The 19,183-nt window shown below is 35.2% G+C and overlaps 1 protein-coding gene across 1 annotated transcript in view; it reads left to right on the top strand.

The window, feature by feature from the left end:
• The window catches only part of LOC149772778 (aromatic-L-amino-acid decarboxylase-like), a 79,123-nt gene that overhangs the window by 26,199 nt on the left and 33,741 nt on the right, over positions 1 to 19,183 (top strand). The window lies entirely within an intron of this gene.

Here is a 19,183-nt window from a genome sequence, read left to right as displayed (position 1 = left end):
CGTATATTATAACCTTATAATGCGCCTTCATTTTCCATCAGGTAGGTCTCCAGGTCGAGTTGTCATGAAAAACAGGAACCAGTATCGTACATTCTTTACTAAGCGACTTCTCCGATGGTGCAATGTGTCTATAGAGCGTCCGCCTCGGATGCGAGGGGTCGCGTATTCAAACCCCGGCCGAATCATACTAAAGACATAAAAATGGTACTAGCAGCTGCCTCTTTTGGTGCCGATCATTAAGAGGTTAGTGTTCGGATTAGTCGGCCTGGTGTCAGGATAGTGTGACTGGGTGGGACAAGTTTGTCTTATGTCCGCTAAAATGCAAAAGCCTACTGAACCAAGTCGAACAGGTTACGTATTATACAACTTATTTTCGAGGTTTCAGCGCCCCCCCCCCCCCTTAAATGCGTACATATATTATCAGTATACCTCCATGCTCAAGCCTATGCATTTGGGTTACCCCCCCCCACCCCTCTATGCGTACATACTAAATGGACGGCCCCTAACCATTCATGAGATGGTATTGATTCAAATTTACGAGTGCGATTGTGATGTACGCATTTCCCTACACAAACACGGGATGGTATTATTCAACCGTACATGTCCACAAAACTATATATATTTATAGATATATGTATACAACCATGGTACATCAATTAGGTATCTAATTACATAATGACAGTGTAGTGGTTAGCAAATTTGAGAAATATACTTTTTTATTCAGACACCATGCCAAAAGGAAAGAACTAACTTACAGTTTACGCTGAACTAAATTAAATTTACTATTTTTGTTTCCAGCATGGTCGGAATATGTTTACATGTTTCATATTAGGAAACAATTTGCATTATGGCTAAGTATATCTAAGAAGGAAATAAGATGTTCTTACAAACTCTTATTTTGTTGGTGTATTGGTTACCTCTCAACATATGAACCATTCTTTGCCATCTCACGATTATAATCCGTATGTACTTAAGCGTTGTCTCATTTGTAGTGTTAATTTTTAAATGTATACTTTGCTTGTAAAATGATCCCACTTTATACAAATGTACAAACACCGCAATCGTGATGTGCTTACAGGAATACATTCTTCTGAGTTCTACTGAAGTCAGTTATTCAGTATAATTTGTAAAACGATATGGACTGATTGATAAAAGTGACTGTTTTCTTTACTTTGGTTTGTCGCAATATTTTTCTAACACAGTACTAATATACACTGGTCACACATGACGCCCCAAAGAAGCAGTTGTAGTTAATTCTTTTTTACCTGTAGTAATGGGATTTTTACAATATATGGCTGTGGCAGATGTACGTCGATTATCAGACAATGGTCGGCTTTTGCACTATTCGCTTATTTCCCTACTTCGAGTGCGGACTGATTGACCGTTAAGCAAAATCTCAATTAATCTCTGCGATTTATGTGCAACGTACGATATTGTCCCCAGTGTTTATTTAATTCCATCATCGTTTAACAAAACTTCTTTTCTTATCCTCTCTAAATCAACTTTTGTTGACCAAAGACAATACATTTTATAAGCAAGGCAGAACGCAAAATCATATTACCCATCCACGAGTACAATGAAAATATGTAAACAAAAATAGTTAATAAAATTCCAAGGTATGTATAATATTGTAATATATTTTGGAGTATGCGCATTTGTTTACCGCTCTCCATTTTAAGGATTCCTTATATACTTGCTTGAATATGGGAAGTCGGTGCTGGGATTATAGTCTTTAGACCAAAATAATTAGCCAATTACTAGGGGCAAACGTTACGGAGTGAAGTGTAAGTGAGTTTCAAGATGACATGGTTTACTTTTGGTGAATTCAGGTAAGAGCCGCATGAGTATCCCTGTCACTCAGTAGTCCCTATTCAAATCTAATTGCGTGAATTGATCGTGTGACTCCAGGTGCAGTATTTATGACTGGAGATTGGTAAATTATACAATGGAATCAACAGAAAAGGACTGTTCCGCCGTCGGCGGGCGCCATTTATTGTTGCTGTGGTGGTAAATATGTTACAAAGTTACAGGCGAAATGAAGCTAAAAATCATGATTTAAAAGGCCTAAGGTGGCGTAGTAAAAACGGTTCCCTGTATTAGGTTGTTGAGTTGTATAGTTTCACGGCGTGAAATACTGGCGGTAAGTTACGGAAAGTTAACGAAGAGAAGCTTTGCAGTTGTGACATTGACATACAATTGGGAAGTTGGGATTTGTGGTCATGTATTAATTAGAGTAACATTACTGATAGATTGGACGCGTTGGACTTTCCAGTTTGCAGAAGTAGTTGTACAGGATTCCTTTGAATCGGGGAAACCTATGACTCGTAGGGGGATTCGCGCAAGGGCTTGACATCGCTCGGTCAAGAAACCCATTTGGTTGATACAATATTTCTTGCGTGAGCATAATGCAAATGTGTATATTGGCTTGCACTGTTTGCAGCTATGATGTACGATGTTAAGATCTCAGTCGGTCAGGATATTCTTTAACAACGGTATCTTTTATCCTAACACGTCTTTCAATACGGTACCATTTACCCCTTGCAATAAAGTATATCAGTTGGAGGTTGAGGATGAACTAATCGATATTGAATTTCTCTAAGTACTGTTTGGTCAATGTTCGGATCTCATTATCTTGTTATTGCAAAAAATATATATTGGTTATAATCAATTACACCTTTAGTTTTATGATTATTTAGACATTCTATATAAATCCAGCATGGTATCAGTTAATATTTCAACGATATTGTTATATGTGACCAGTACATTTGAACATGTATGATTATAAACAGTAAAATTAGGCATTTAAACTGTAGGAAAAAAAATTCTACTGAAAAATGTTTCATCAGCATAAAAAACTAAGGCTTGTCAAATCCGAGACTAGCAATATTTTATAGTACCTATATTTGCTCTTTTCAGGCCAAGTTCTCACGTAATGGCTTGTTTTAGTAGATTGCTTGTTTTTGTGTGGGGTTTTTTTTGGTGCTCCCACACAAAATGCGCATGCGCGGAATTTATTTTCCGTTGCCATGACGTATAAAAGTTACCGGCCATGCACCAACATTTTTCTTTATACATCAGATTTGCATAACATGATTAAAAGTAGTTATACTTGAACAAAAAGAACCAAAAAAAACCTATAAAGTGTACAGAAAAAATAATTTAATTTCTCGAAATAAAAGTATACATCACTGTTACTTAGATACGATTTTCAACCTATAGAGGACGCCAGCAGGAAATGACGTACATTTATCCCCACAAGACGAAGTACTGGGGGGGGGGGGCCGGCACCAGACAGACCCCCCACCCCACTTTTCCAAAAAATTATAGTGTTTTATGTGTATTTATCCCCCCCCCCATGTGTTGTATGTTTTATATTATGCAAAAGAATTTAGGTCAAAAAAATTTAATTCTCCTTTTTAACGGGGTATTTCTTTTAAAACCTAGTTTTATCTATAGGGTTGTTTTTCCGAATAGGTTTCCATCTTTCCATCACCTGACTTGAAATCCCTTCCCTATACTCTTGGTTGACCTTGGCTAGAGGTCGCCTATATCCCGTGTGTGCTATATATATATATGCTATAGTTTGTGTATGCTATATTTTGCTTCCATGTTGGGATAGCCTTTATTTTTTCCCAAATCTCCCCAGTAATCTTAGGACCTTATAATCGGATCAAGAAAAGGTTTATTTTTATTTATTTAATATATTTTTGAATTTTGGCTAAGTAACGGTGTATTATAATTTAATTAAGAAAAGAAAAACTTAATGTGTTCTGTGTGCAAATATATTGTGTCATTATTCACATATTGGATTTGTAAATTGAAATCCGCTGTACTCGAGTTGGAGTCCATACACTTTTTTATTTGCTTGTATTTCTCCCACCTAGAGTTAGGCCGTCTCAAATTATTTATTGGATTTCTGCCAAAATCTCTAAAAATGGTTGTTCTTCCCACACACACACACACACACATACACACACACAGTGGGGATTTACCGTGCAGTGCGAGAGCTGCACATTTTGAGCAAATAGAATTAGAAGAGAGACTTATTAGATCCTTTGTTTTCGTGTATGTATGTAAAGTTTCCTATATGAGGTGTTTTTCCCGACTCTTTCATAGCCCCATGACGTCATTATCTCGTTCTTTTCCCATATAGTTTCTCTGTCCCGATAATTAGGATTTGTGATAGTTTACGTAATATAATTAAAGTCTATTTAATTATTTAATTTTAATTGTAATGGATAATAAAAAGAAACTGAAGCTGTTTAGGAAAATTTATAAGAATCTAAAAGGGTGGCGGCTACAGCAGATTCCAATCCGGGGTGGGGGTATGAGGGCAAGGGTTCACTTTGTGATGGTCCCCTTTAAGGGGAGATTATCCATTGCCCCATCTCCCTCCCCTTCTTTTCACCCTTTGCAGCCCCGTCCCTCCCATTCACAAATCTTCCTAGAAGTTCTTTTTTCTAATTAATTTGAAAGGATTACAAAAAAATTTGCCTATTCATTTTTTTTATGTTTATGACTTGGTCACACGCCATCATGGTTTTAGTTATGTTATCTGTTATTTTTCCTATTAAAGTTTTGTTAAAGTTGCCGTCTTGATATAAAACTTGGTTTCTTCTGTATTTTTATTTCTTGGATATCTCCATAATTAATTGTATCCTGTCTTGTTTCCTAAACTCGCACTGTGCCATCGCATGATATTTTGTGAAGTTCGCACATTTGCACATGAGATAATTTACATGTATGCATATGTCGTGTAGATATCTGAATATCAAGCTTTGTATTTTTGGAGAGCCGATGTTGGTCCAGTACCTCTAAGGTCTGTCCCAATTAACCGAGATATTTCCTCCTCTACTTTATTTTTAATTTTAGAGGTTAAATTTTCCCTTATCCAATTATATGTTTCCTTAGTTTCAATTCCCCAAAGTTCCTCATTTTCCCTATATTTACATAAAAGTTCCTTTATACTTCTAAAGGTCCTTGTTGTTTCTAGTCTTTTTACCAGTTTATTATTTTTGTAGATGTCACTTATGTTTTTCATGCTAAAACCAAACCAGTAAATGTATAAAGCTTCCTAAGGGGTTTTGGGTTGGATATTTACTTCTTTTACATTATAAATTAAATACTAGAGAGGAGGCCTAACTCGAATCGGGAGAAACACAAATAAATAAAGAAAGAAAGTGCGGACCCTGACTCGAATACAGCCTACCTCATTTTGAAAATAGACTTTAATGTGAGAAACACCACACCATAGTCAATCACATAAAACAAAAGGTTTTATTTTAATTTCAAATGGTAGTATACCGTTCATCTCGCCGGAATTCTAAATTGCAAATTAATTCAAAAGCAACTAAATTTATACCAGGACAAACAAATAAATTTGAAAAGTCCATAGAAAAATATATATTAAGACAACAGAGACAAATTTGACATAGTATTGCTGTCCCTACACACAGACTATATAGCATACACACACCATAGCATTGATACACATAGCATACACGGAACATAGAAAATTCTTGACAAAGATCACTAAAAATCAAGGATATGAAATCTGAAAATGGGAATAAGACCCATGTTTCAGACTACTACCCTTTAGAAAACACTAGGACTAATTATAAACTAAAAGTTTGATCAAAATTCCTTTTTTAAACTTTAAACAAGCACACACATCTTGGGGTATACACGAGTACATGAAAACACTTTATTTTTTGTGTGGTGGGGGTCATCTGTCTGGTGCCCCCCCCCCCCCCCCCCCATGATACTTTCGTAACTCATACCTGCGAAAGATTATCATTTGCACTCACATTGTATGTTCTTTAAAATAATGATTTTTTTTTTATTTGCGAGATATCGTCGTATAGTTAACCTGGATACAATATAATCTTGGTCCGTTTGCACCTTGAAACTTATCATGCGTAAATGGCAGGCGCCTTCAAGCAATCTGGTGATATTTTCGTCTCTTTTGCGATATTTTTTTTATCTGACATTAGCGATACACACACAGTAAGGATGCATACGCATGCCGGCATCCGCTACATTTACGGAGTTCGTTGATATATTTTGTTCTGTAAATTTCGCATGATGAAAAAAGAAGGAATACATTATAACAATGCAAGGTTAGTTTCTTTTATTTTATTTTCAATCAAGTGTTTGTTTATTGTACCGTGCCGGGGCGGGGTGGGATGGGGGGGGGGGGGGGGGGCACAAATTCAACACAAAATTAGTTCCTTTCTTATCTGCATGGAATAATGGAGCAAATATGATTGACGATATTGACTGGTAATAACAAGCTTTCAATTTACGCGCGCACACACGAAGACAACTTGAAAAATAGAAACAAACAATAAAATTAACTGGTAACTTCGCACTTGCTCAAGGCTTTGTAGTTACAATGGGGGGGGGGGGTCTGTGCTATTATCTGGTTAGGCATGACTATTTCACAGAAATACAAACAAATCTTTTGAGATGAGCATAAAATACAATTATTTCTTTTCCTCCATACATTTACGATGCTCTCAAAGGACCCACATATTTAGGTAAAAGTATGACCGTTACCAGGCGTTACCGAGTTGAAAATATGCCGAGTAAACTTACGAATTACGCCACGTACAATGTATAAACAACACTTGGCAACTTTTAATGTTTAAAGATGGTGTTTTTATTTATTTACTTATTTATTTAGTTATCAGAACTCTTTCAAAATAACAATGTAACTGCCGATTATACAGCTCGCCTCTAAGAAGATTTTCGTAGTTTCCAACTGCCATGCATAAAATAAGTTTATGCCAAAGTGATCGTGACCTACAAAATGTTGGCCATTGTCACAGGGCATAAAATTCATAAAACAATAAAGAACATTCCTTTTTGTTCTACCAAAGCAGCGGAACCATAATGAGTTGATAAAACACAAGGATATTTGTTGTTATTTTGCAAACCATTGCTAATAAAATCAGCTTCAGAAACTATTATTATTGTCCGCCCTAGAGGAAAGATTTTACAAGGTGGAAATCACTGACTGTCAGTATCCCTGGAATGACAACCAGTATGACAACTATAACTAGTTTGTGCATCAGTAAATAATCTTGAGTAGCCACTGCACCTGAAATGCGTGCAGTCCATTCATCGAATACCTCCTATTCATTCATTGTATAATACACATTTTACTTACTAAGAATACCCTATCACAGTATAAATGTTTAGTCATAAATCGGGAAAGTTTACAACTGTATATGCATATTTATTTCTATTTTAACCGTACTGTCATAAAGGTACTTCTGTGGAGGCTAGTGTGTATATGTCATGATGAAAGCTTATGTCATTAATAGTTTTCTTTCTTTGCTCTTTACAAAAAATCAAAATAATAAGACTTTCGTTATCTTTTGTCAGATTTCATATTTTCTTGAGAATTTTTTTAAAAATGTATCTGGAAAGTAAACATAAAAAATACGATAATTTAAAAAATGAAATTTGGGTCTCCATCTAAAGAATTTATATATTCTTAGTTACTACTCAGTAATTTTTAATTATTCATAAATGATTGTAAGATAAATTAGTTTTACAGTGTAAAAGTGCGAGTTTGCTCCATTTACAGAAGGGTTTACTTGCTATTCTCTTTGTATAATTCTCCCAGCTTTAAACTACAGATACAGAACATTACATAAGACAGCGAATTTCAGTCTTAACCTAAAGCTCGAGGCTGGAGAAGAGGTCACTAAATTACCGTTTCCATAGTTACACACTGGTCAGATAGAGCAGTCTCCCGCAGGTATCATTCCCTATAGATGAATTAGAGGCCAAGTAAACTGCCTTCATTTCATGAGCTATACTAGTGTAGTATAGATGAAATAAGTTTTAAATTGCAAAAGTTGTCTCTTTTGTAACCAAAGTGCAAATCAATAAAGAAATATAATGACATGTAAAATTATATGAACAGCAATGAAGGATCTTTTCACGAGAGTCGCAAAAGATTGAAACTATTTAACGAATTTCATAAATTTCATTTTAAATAAACTTAAATGTAAGATTATGTTATGTGTATCACATGACAGAAATGATATTCAATAAAAAGCATAAAAATAGGTTACATAATTGACTTTAAATTACATTCGTCATTACACCTTCAATTCATATGTCGTCATGCCGGCATTTGCTGAGTTACTGGGTGTTATTAAACGTATCATATAGTTACGTATGATACTGGAAAATATCATATGGGTATATTAATCTTAAGAGGAGCAACATTGGCTCAGTGGTTAGCGTCTCAGACCTGCGACCGAAAGGATGCAGGTTCAACCCCTGCCATCGGATCAAATCCTCGACCTTATTGGAAAATAATGAGATAACAAGTACATTCTACAAAGACATGGAACCTATTACCTCCACTGAAACGTACGAAATGATCATCTAAATTTGCAACAAGTGATCAGGAGAAGTGCGACCTGTTGAACTCGGAAGTTTGATATGTTACACGTTTAAAAAATTATGATAAACAGTTACCGCATTTTGAAGTTAGAAATGAAACTTTTATTTCTGCCATCATTATATATAAACAAGAAATGATAGATGTAGTAACTAGTCTTGACCTAAACAAAACCGCTGGAACCAATCCAATAAGTAATAGACTTGTACAAGTATAGTTGAAGAAATGTATGTTCTATTGCAAATACATTTAAATAAATCACTCCCAGCCAGCGTGTTCCTAACACAGTGCAAGCTAGCGTATGACATACCGATGTATAAGAAAGGAGATAAAACACTACCGTCTAAATGCAGACTAATTGTTGACTTCAGCTAAATTATATACACTATTCATAAGTCCAACCTTAGAATATACTTCTGGAGTCTGGGATAATTGTTCTATTGAAGATTCGGAAAGATCAGAATAAAGGGGGGAAAATCAGATGGAAGATGCACGGATCGTTCCAGATCTATACCCATTAATTCTTCTAGATAGTCTCTTTATGCGGAAACTGCTTGGTTTGCACAACGAAGGAAAAGGAAGAGATTATGCATTATGTATTCGATTATAAATACTCAAGTACCTAACTATTTAAACGAACTTCTTCCACAAAGGAGATATGAGGCATCTAATTATCGTCTACGTTACTCTCAAAGTATCACACCAATCTCAACCAAACTTTATATTTTCACACGACCTTTTACCATATACGATTCGTCTTTAGAACTCTCTGCCTGATGATATCCGAAATCCTCCAAATCTTTCTATTTTTAAGAAACGTTTCTCTAATTTAACTAACGGGTCATCACACAAGCAGAAAGACATCTTATTGTAGGTGAGTAGTCACGTCACTTTTCAATGATAAATCTAGACTTAACCAAGAAGTGTATTGAAAGGTAGAGCGAAAGAGCTGGGATCTTTGGCATTAGGTAAGGGGCAATAGACAAAGTGTTCAACTTCTTCATTATCATAAGCACATGCACACGTGAAAGAGTTAACTAAATTCACCATGTAAAGGTCGGATTTCAGGAGACTACCTGCTTGTCTAAGTTTAGTATGTAGGATATTAAGGTGACATTTGTCAGTAGCGTAATTTTAGCGTGATGACCCGTTAGTTGAATTAGAAAAACGTTTCTTAAAAACAGAAAGATTTGGAGGATGAGAAACCTATAAACTAATATCAAATGTGTTAACATCGGTGGTTCTTTACAATTGGCATGACTTATTTGGTTATATACAAACCATCAAAAAACGGCAAGGGTAGAAGCGGGTAGCAAAGATATGAAGATCGGTAAGTCGCAAGCAATACCGAGACAAAAAAGGCAACTTTCAAGGTAGCATTTTCACACATTTATATTGACACGGGTCGTTTTAGACTAATGAGAAACCAATGACTGGATATCAAATAGGTCCAAATCTTTGTAGCTTTTTTTACGATTAACATGACATATTTAGCCTTATAGAAAACGATCATGTTGCACGGATATAGGCGCACGGACAGAGAAATGAAGATGTACTTAATAAGATACATACACATAATTTTTACTGTTTTATTGCTTAAGTATATGCTTCATATCACTAGTATCAGCATCGAGGTATGTGATACCATCGCAAAACAGCAATACTAGAGGCACGTAACAAGGATATGAAGATTGGTAATGGTAAAGTCGCAAAGGATACTGGGTAAAATATATAAACTTTTCTAGGTTGCATTTTCACACATTTCTGTAGGCATAGATCAATTTAGACTGATGAGAAACCTACCAAATAATACCAGATTTGTCAAAATCTGTGTGTGCTTACGATTGGTATGACTTATTCGACTCTAAGATAAACGTTCGTGTTGTAAAGATCTAGGAGCACTAACATTCAAATGATTATCATCGAATTATATGGTACCATCTCAAAGCGGCAAGGGTAGAGGCACGTAGGTAGAATATAGAATATGATGATCCGTTGATGATCCGTAATATCGCAAGCGACACCAAGTAAAAAATATCAACTTTTTTACTTGCATTTTCACACATTTATATATTTCACAGATCAATTTAGACTGATGAGAAACCTATCAATTGATATCAAATTCGTCTAAATCGCGTTTTTAAAAAATTACTAATGTTATAACTTATTTGCCTATATGGAAAACGCTCATTGAGGAAGACATTGAGCGGACATACAGACACACAAAGATGTACTTTATAAGATGCATACACATATTATATATTGTTGTATAGCTTTCCTTATATGTTTGAGATCTATAATATTAAAATTGAAATATGTGGTACCGTGGCAAACTGCAATGGTAGAGGCACGTATAAGTCGCAACTGATATCGAGTCAAAAATACAAACTATTTTATTTTCATTTTCACACATTTCTGTTGGCACATATCGATTTAGACTGACGAGAAACCTAACAATTGATATCAAATTTTGCTAAATCGGTGTTTATTACTATTGTAATGACTTATTCACCTGTTTGTTAAACGATCGTATAGAAGACATTAGGAGAAAAGACAGACAAATGAAGACGTACTTAATAAGATACACACACATATTATTTACTGTTGTACAGCTTTAATTATATTCTTCAAATTTATAGTATTAGTATCGAAATATGTGGTACAATCGCAAAACGGCAATGGTAGTTTCACGTACCAAGGATATGAAGATCGGTAATGTCGCACCCGATATTCAGTAAAAAGAACAATCTTTTTTATTTTGCATTTTCACACATGTCTATTGGCAGAGATCGACTTAGAATCATGAGAAACGTATCAATTGATATCAAACTTGTCAACATCGTTGGTTGTTTGCGATTGGTATGACTTATTCGCCTATATGGAAAATATTCGGTTAGGAAGGCACTAACCGCAAGGACGTACAAATGAAGACGTACTTCATAAGACGCATACACATTATTTACCGTTGAACAGCTTTTATTATATGTGTCAGGTTTATAGAATTAGCATCGAAAAAATGTGATACGATCGCAAAACGGGAATGGCAGATGGACGTAGCAAGGATACGATGACCGGTAACGTTGCAAGCGATACTGAGTGAAAAATACCAACTTTTCTATTTTGCATTTTCACCCATTTATATTGGCACAGATCTATTTAGACTGATAAAAATTTATCAACTGATATCAAACGTGTCAAAATCGTTCTTTGCGATTGGTATGACTTATTCGCCCATATGGAAAACTTTCGTATAGGTCAGATGTAGGCACACGGAAAGACATAAAGACGTGCTTAATAAGATACATACACATATTTTATAATTATGTACAGCTTTAATTCTATGCTTCAGATCTATAGTATTAGCATGGACGTATGTGCTACCATCGCAGAACGGGAACGGTATATGAATGTAGCAAGGATATGAAGATCAGTAAAGTCGAACCCAATATTCAGTAAAAAGTACACTTTTTTGTATTCTGCATGTTCACACATGTCTGTTGGCACAGATCGAGTTAGACAGATGAGAAACCTATATATTAATATGAAATTTGTCAAAATCGGTGTTTATTTACTATTGGTATGACTTATTCGTGTATATCGAAACCGTTCGTAGAGGAAGGCATTGGGCGCACGAACATACATTATGAAGACGTACTTAATAAGAAGATACATAAACATATTATTTACTGTTGTACAGCTTTAATTATATGCTTCAAATCTATAGTATTAGCATCCAAGTAGGTGCTACCATCCCTAAACGGGAAGGATGGAAGCATCAAGGATACGAAGATCGGTAAAATCGCAAGCGACAATGAGTCGCAAATAGCAACTTTTTTATTATTCATTTTCACACATTTTTTTTAATTATTTTTTTTTTTTTTTTTTGCACAGATCGATTTAAACTGATGAGAAACCTATAAATTGATATCATATATGTCGAAATCGGTGGTTGTTTACGATTGGTACAATTTATTTACCTATATGGAACATGTTCGTGTAGGAAGGCATTTTGGCGCACGGAAAGACAAATGAAGACGTATTTAATAAGATATATAAACATGTTATGCTGTTGTTTAGTTTTAATTTTATGCTTCAAATCAGTAGTCAGCATCGAAGTATGTTGTAAACTCCCCCTCCCCTTAGTATGCAACTGCAAGCACACTTTGTCAAATGCTAAAAGGCACTAACTTTCTTGAAAATTATAATAATCAAAAAAAATTCCGGATTCGTATATTATAACGTTATAATGCGCTTTCATTTTCCGTCAGGTGGGTCTCCAGGTCGAGTTGTTATGAACAACAGGAAACAGTATCGTACATTCTTTGCTAAGCGATCGCTCAGGTGGTGCAGTGTCTGTACAGAGCGTCCGCCTTGGATGCGAGAGGTCGCGGATTCAAACCCCTGCCGAATCACACTAAAGACATAAAAATGGTACTAGCAGCTGCCTCTTTTGGCGCCCATCATTAAGATATTGGTGTGAGGATAATGTGATTGGGTGGGACAAAATGCTGTATGTTTGTGGCATGATGCCACATTGCTAGACATCATTATAAACTGTCACAATGCAGACATGGTAGCGATATGATTGCATTTTTTTTTAAAGCTACGTTAAAAATTACACACAACACACACACACACACACTTTGCTTAGTTATTTGCTATTTGAAGAGATGAAATATTGTTCATATTTCAACCGCTTTTTATTAATGATCATCGATGTGACCAACATATACGATAATAATACTCCCGATGATGATGATGATGGTTGTTGTTCTGATTTCTGTATTACTACTGCTCCATGGGTATATTATATATCGAACTTGAAAACAGAAGCACTACCAGCAATAAAGCAGCTTTGAAAACAAATCGCACTTAATCGATATCAATATATATTGACATCAAAATGAACGTCAAATGCTCTGTGCAACTGTATCGAAATGAACTATTACATGCTGGGTTTTTTTTCTTTTTTTTTGGGACAGTTTTAGACCGAAAAAAGTAGTACTTCAAGGCTCTGTCTATGGTATAAATATGTTCATGTACACTTTTCCATTGTAACTTTAAGTGTATAGACTGCAAATACGATGAAGCACAAATCGAGGACGTCGAGTGTTAGCATTGGAACAATGTTACTACTTCGGTCGAGAAGGATAACGACCTATATATGTATTCCTGCCCACTACCATGTAGGATGTATCAAACTGTATATTACTCAAGCGCTCTTTGTCGAGCGTGCTGGTGTGTGTGTACAAAAACAAATGGAATATAATAACTTTAACTGAAATATATACAATTAAATTCTATATAAAAGTGATGCGGCACCTGGGAGTAAAGCAAAAATGGAAGAAACAAATTTCCGGATCGCTACTATCAACAGCAATGGGATAGACAAAGCGAAAGCAGACAAAGTAGCCAAAGAAACAAACTTTGGTGTAATAATGATACAAGAAACACACTATAGAATTAAGCCAGAGTTCGAAATTTTAGTAGAAGACAAACTTAACGCAATAAAGATATGCAACAATTTTGCAAATAATGATATTAGAGTTGGTTGCAACAATAATATTTTTAAAAAGCTGGGAAAGGTTTGAGGAGGGGGGAATTTTTTAAGGGACGGTTGCTACGTGTTAAAATGTTTAATTGGCATATTATAAATGTGTACATGCCAGCTAATAGAAATAAGAAACTAATTTTAAAGAAAACTTATACACCCACCTACAACAATATTCGATGGAAAATCTAATCATAGGGGGAGATTTCAACTGGGTAACTATAAATTAAACCAGTCTAGCAGAATTGATAAATTTTACGGAAATTTTTATGATCCATTAATATATATTAATACTGCAATAACCAACCAAAAGCTATCAGACCATTTCATGCTCACTGTTGACCTAAAAATGAAAAAAATAGAAAAATGTGGGTCAGGACTATGGAAACTAAATAATAAGATTTTAAATGACAAAGAATATGTCGAAATAATAATTAAAAAAAGAAATTGAAACCGTCAAAAATGAAGAAAATATTAATATAATAATTGATTGGGATGTTTTAAAAAACAAAATAAAAGGAATAAATATTCAGTACTCAAATAGAGGGCGGAAAAACCCCAGAAAAAAAAGACAAACACGAACTCAAATTAGAACTAAGCAAAACAACAAACGACGATGGAGAAAGAAAAAAAAAAACGATTGACAGACAAAATTAAAATCGTTGAAGAAGACGAAAATCAGGGGAGAATAATAAGGGCGGGAAAATTTACAAAGATCTACAACGAGGCAAAAAACGTATATAAGCGAGAAGAATTTAGAAAAGGGGGTGATACAATTTTAAACAATATCAAAATAAACAATGTAACCCATACTGTAAAAGAAGATATCCTAAATAATATTTCCAAATATTATAAAGAACTATACACCACACACCACACAGAACATATACTTCAGCACAATCGACAGCTACTTAAAAAATGTCGACTGTGAGATGACATCAGCAGTACATAGAGACCAATGTGATGATGTCATCTCAGATGAAGAAATCACAAAAAGTATATCAACACTCACAAAAGTCACCAGGGAAAGATGGACTCATCGTGGAATTCTACCAAAAGTTCCACGGTGAACTGACGCCGATCTTAAACGCTTTGTATAATAATATAGTTTTAAGTAAAAATAAAATGACTAAATCTATGAGGGAGGGAGTTATCACAATTATATACAAAGGGAAAGGGAATAGAGACGAGATTAAAAACTGGAGGCCTATATCACTTTTAAACACGGACTATAAGATTTTAAGTAGGATTTTAACAAATACAGTAAAGGGTAGGATAAACAAGATAATTAATGTAAATCAAACTTGTGGGGGAGGGATATACAAAACAATATTTTAAACATTAAAACTATAATTAACTACATAAATGAAACTGGTATGATGAGTGCTATGGTACTCTTCGACCAGGAGAAAGCTTTCGACTGATTTGAACAAAACTGTATAAAGAATGTTTTTAAAAAATTTGGTTTCGGACCCAATTTCCAAAATGGACCAAAATCCTACACACTTGGATAATTAAACGGGAAATGCACGAAAGAATTTGAAATACAACGATCAGTGATACAAGGATGTCCACTATCAATGCTAGAATACGTAATGGCAATATAAATCCTACGTCACACGATAAGAAACAACCCAGATGTGCAAGCAGGGGCGTATTAACCATTAAGCAGACTAAGCACGTACATAGGACACCAGGGCCAAAGGGGGCACCACAAAGTTGAGAAAAGGGTGAAAAGAAAGAAAGAAAAAAGAATGAAGATTTGTAAAAAAAACTGATACAACTAGTGCAAATTGATCATGATGTTCTGTTTCTTGATCATGGTACACCCTAGGGTTATCTTCTCAGGTGTACGTGGAAAAGAGGGGCGCGCCAAGATTTGTCAGTGCTTAGGGCACCAGTGAGCCTTAATCCGCCCCTGATTATACAAGGCATACAAATACCAAACCTAAAAAAGAATTAAAAAATGCTCTAACATGCATATGATTGCAACATCTTTATAAGAGAGGGGAAATGCTATAAGCGTCGGGTTCCAAAATAAACCACAACAAGCACGAAATCTTAAAAATAGTTAACTGGAGGGGCAACCACCCTGGATTATCGCCCCCCCCCCCCCCACACACACACACTTACTGAGAGACACTGTAAAGGCTCTAGGGGTTTACTTTGGTAATAAAAAAAAGAAGCTGTAGAAAATTATGAACATATTATCAATAAAATAAGAGAAAATGTGAAAATCTGGCCATGGCGCCATTACCTATCATGGAGCGGGCCCAAGTGGCCAAGACTTATTTATACTCAAATATTAACTACATAATTAAATCCATAGATATGGATAATACAATTTTAAACAAAACAGACAACGAAATAATAGATTATATATGGAATCATAAAATGCATCATGTAAAAAAAGAGACATTATATAGGGCCAAAAGTATAGGGGGCTTGGGGTTGCCGAGCCCTCTACTACTATAATTAACTAACATAATCAATAGATTAAAAAAAAAAATGCACTCAGACCCGGCTACAGCGTGAGAAGCACCGTACATCTACTGGTTCGGCTTCACCTTGAGAAACCGACCAGAGATATACAAAAATAACAAATTAATATAAAAAAATCGAAGTGTCACGCAAACATGAGAACTAATTTTAAAATATAGAGACAAAACAGATTTATGCAAAATTTAATAAGTAAAAGTCACGCTTGGATTAGGGAGGAGGTAACCAAAAATATAAAATGTAGAGTAGAGCAGGACAACTGAGGGGGTAAATTGGACAAAAAATTGGAAAAATTGGGGAAAATAAGATCTGTCAAAACACAAAGTATAATTTTTAAATACCTGCACAACACCTGGCTAACAGGCGAAGAAACAATCAAACATCGTATGCTGAGGATAATGCCGAAATGCCCTTTATGTAAAACAGCGAACTTCACCAAACTACATACGATTGTCCAATGTGATAAAACTAAACATAATAGGATAAAGTTAATAATGAAAATTTGCAAAAAATATAAGTATAACAAAAATAACATTTTATTCATAGATTTAGACTACGAAAACAAAATCGTTCTAAAATGTATAGACTATATAGTAACTACGATGATATCCTGTGGACAGGTGATAAAGATTTTTAAATAAGATACGTGGTAAAAATAAGAATATTAACCACAACAAGAACTCAGTACGTCTTACGACGAATAGATACTTACCGTCAGGTTGATATAACGCAATTGATGTTGGAATTGGGGGAGAGAGGGGGAGGGAGGAATAGGTATTACAGACCGAAGGGTCGCGTAGCGCAATTGCGAGCTGATGCCATACCCATACCCCCTCCTCGCACCCCACAACAGCCATATTTCAAAGAAAATTTCAAATTCTATTTCAAATATTTCAAAGAAACCCATATAACTTTTCTTTTTTAAAAGAGAAAAGGGAAGAAAGGAAGAAAGAAAAAAATAAAAGAATTTTGTAATTTAATTTTTTTTCTTCTTTCTCTGAAAGAAAATTCTAAAGACATATATAGGAAGGGATACAGGGAAAATATAAGGGGGAAGTAAATGGCGATGACATCATGGGGCTAAGTCACAGGGCTCAGTGAAGTGCATAGGCCCATCATGAGTCTTTGAAAACACCCAATGTAGAACATAAACAGACAAAATAAAGACACAAATACATACTGTATAACACTTAGTTTAAAACCCTACTAACTTCTCCCGCACTGCATGGTTGACCACTATAGAATAATGTGGTCTCATAAATACGTTTGGATCTTTCAATAAAGCATAATCAGATAAACTAAATAAAGGAGGCCTAACGCGACCCAGGAAAAACACATAGAGAATAAAGAAGCGTGAACCTTGGATCGAGCGTAACCTACCTATCAACATCTTTAAAGACTATTATGAGGAACGACACATATTATCACTCGAATAATAAAATAGGAAATTATTTTTTTTAAACAAAATCTAAATAGTACACCATTCCATCGTCAAAATTAGAAAACCATAAAGCAAATTAAAAGATACAATATAACATCATAAAGGAAGAAATACAACTGGGAAAGATATTTGATCTATACTTGCTGTCTCAAACATAAAGAAAATATAGCATACACACAATATAACACCATTACATATAGCAAACACTGAGACCTAGGCGACATATAGCAAAGGTTACAAAACATTTCAAGGGAATGAACTTCGAGCAAGGTGAGGGAAACCAGACTCGGACGAACAACCCTTTAGATAACACTATGGAAACATAAATACCCCATCAAAAATTCTAAAAACTAAATTTTTTATATAAAATTTTGTTTTAATAAAACGTAGAACACATCTGAGGGGGAAATACACAAATATAAAATACTTTTTATTTTTTTTGGAAAATGGGGGCATCTGTTCGTTGCCCCCCCCCAAAAAAAAAAGTGTGTGTGTGTGTGTGTGTTATTATACCCATTACATTACTTGCAAAATATATATGGTGCTGACATTTTCGGCAAGAGGGAGACCTACCGATATTCTGCATATAATTATTTTAATGTTTTTCAGAGCGAGAGTATTGGGGCCTGATCTGTTCAATATATTTCTCAACTGATACAGCAGGTATAATCAGAGGCGTAGCTGGGGGGGGGGGGGAAGGGGAGTACATATGTCCCCGGGCGCCAAGGTACAGGGGCGCCAAAATGAGGCTTACAACGTTACATTATAATAAGTAAACAAGGGTAATATTCAAAAATGTGATTAAACGGGGAGGGGGCTGGGGCGCCAATTTTATAGTTCGTCCCCGGGCGCAAAATATCATAGCTACGCCTCTGGGTATAATAGAGACCCCCCCCCCGAGTTTGCCACAGAGCGCTCGTGTAATATACGGTTTAATACAAAATACATGATTGTGGGCAGGAATATACAAAATTTGGTCGATATACATGATCGTTGGTATCTATTCAAACGAGGGCCATGAAATACATTAGCAAATTCCTACAGTATTTTAAGGCAGGCGATTACGAATTATTTAAACCACGTTTTTCATCTGTCACAGATTTTATAATCATTTTGAAGTGGCTGCTTTATCTCGAGGAAAACGAGCGGTAAGTGTTATACAAAACAAAATCTTAATAGCAATTTGATCACTTTTGCGTCATTTGACAGTAAGAATAGTAATAAATAGAGGATAATTTCTTTTCCTACGTTAGGCCTAATACCTGGTATG

Source organism: Sinohyriopsis cumingii, unplaced genomic scaffold (genome assembly GCF_028554795.1).
Source record: "Sinohyriopsis cumingii isolate HCF-2022 unplaced genomic scaffold, ASM2855479v2 utg001176l, whole genome shotgun sequence".
Classification (NCBI taxonomy): domain Eukaryota; kingdom Metazoa; phylum Mollusca; class Bivalvia; order Unionida; family Unionidae; genus Sinohyriopsis; species Sinohyriopsis cumingii.
Note: the sequence above shows the minus strand (reverse complement) of the source record. Positions and strands in the feature narration are given on the sequence as shown.